The sequence below is a fragment of the Brassica oleracea genome, chromosome C2, assembly GCF_000695525.1.
Source record: "Brassica oleracea var. oleracea cultivar TO1000 chromosome C2, BOL, whole genome shotgun sequence".
In the NCBI taxonomy this organism is placed as follows: Eukaryota; Viridiplantae; Streptophyta; class Magnoliopsida; order Brassicales; family Brassicaceae; genus Brassica; species Brassica oleracea.
Genome location: NC_027749.1, coordinates 16,230,615 through 16,232,319, shown reverse-complemented (window position 1 = coordinate 16,232,319; position 1,705 = coordinate 16,230,615).

The following is a 1,705-nucleotide window of genomic DNA, read 5'->3' as shown; positions in this document are numbered from 1 at the left end:
TGTTTCCTGAGTCTGTGGTGGTGGATTCTGGTAAAATGAGTTTCCATAGCCTCTGTTGTTGTTGCTGAAAGGTTTCTGGAACTGTGAACTCTGGTTACTCCTCTGACCATTGCCATATAAGTTTTTGTTTCCACCCTGGTTTCCAGACCTCAGAAATCCAGTACCTCCAATGTAGTTCACATCTTCTTCTCCTTCCATGTCTACAACTACTTCTCCTTCAGCTGAGCAGACCTGCTTCCTAAGAAGCTCATGAACCACATCTAACTTTGCTCTAACTTCGTCCATCTGCTCTTTCCCTAGGGATGCAACAGACTTCTTCCTCTCAAAGTCATATTTCTTGGTGCTGCTGTTGTTTGCTAGATTTTCTATCAGTCTCATAGCCTCCACCGGATTCCTGGTGTTGAAGTTTTCCTCGCTAGCTGTATCAAGAGCCATCTGATACCTCAAGGCGATACCTTTAAAGACAGTGCTCAGCAGTTGCACTTCGTTGAATCCGTGGTGTGGACAGTCTTGCTGGAAGAACTTGAATCTGATCCACGCATCTTTGAAAGACTCTCCAGTCTCCTGCGCGAATGTTGCAATTTTGCTCCTCAAGTCTTCAGCGGCCTCATCGAAGAAGTGTTGCAAGAAAGCATTCTTGATGTCGGCCCAGGATGTTAGAGATCCTGTGGGTAGCTGCTTAAGCCAGTGCATCGCTTCTCCAGTCAGAGAATACTTGAAGAGCTTGCACAATAGGTAGTCCTCGGGGACTCCATCCATACGAATAGCAGCGATAAGAACCTCAAACCTCTCTAGATGGTCCATAGGATGCTTGTGCGGTAACCCAGAGTAGGGTATCTGCGACACGAGTGTGTAGTACTGAGGCTTCAGCTCAAAATTCTGATTCTTAATCTCTGGAAGTCGAATAGCTGATTTGTTGGCGAAGTACTCATCTGGACGATTGTAGTCAGCCAATGCCCTTGGTCGAGCAGCCTCTTCTACAGGTTGAGCAGCTCATGTAGCATCAGTATCGGGGATTACATTCCCCTGAGTGTCTAGTTTCTGACCTGATGCATTACGCAGATTACCATCCTGGTCATACAGGTTTCCATTCTCATCATGTCTGAGAATAACAATCGCAACCATGTTTCGCGACCGATGATCGATCGATGTACGCGGTGTAGTATCGATCGATGTCAAACGATGTAGATCGGTCGACGATGAAGGTTGTCGGTCGACGGTTGGGTGTGAGAATCGGTCGACGTGAAAGCTGTTGCGTCGAGCTATGTGGAACGTTGGTCTTTGCGGATCGTTCGTTCCAAGTGAGCAGGATCTTCTGAGAATAGCAGGTGTTTGTCCTTGTTGCTTCTGGTACTGCTGGGCATGCACCTGAAAAGACAAGAGAAAATTTTGTGTCAGAATGGGGGTTGAGAAAAGAATAAGAATTAATAGCACTAAATCTAATGGCGATCAAAGCTCCCCGGCAACGGCGCCAAATTTGATACCACCCAAATTACCCTAAGGAGTGAATTACTCTCTCAAATAAGAGGTTCAATTGCAGTACTTAGGGATCGAATCCACAAAGTGCTAGGGAACCTCTTAAATCTAGTCAAATCATTAATTATAAGTGTTTGTTGTTTTATGGTTTAAAAGTAAATGGCAATCCTCATTGAGCAAGTATATTGCTCGACCAACAAGATGATTGGGGGTGTAACTTATTGGAAGA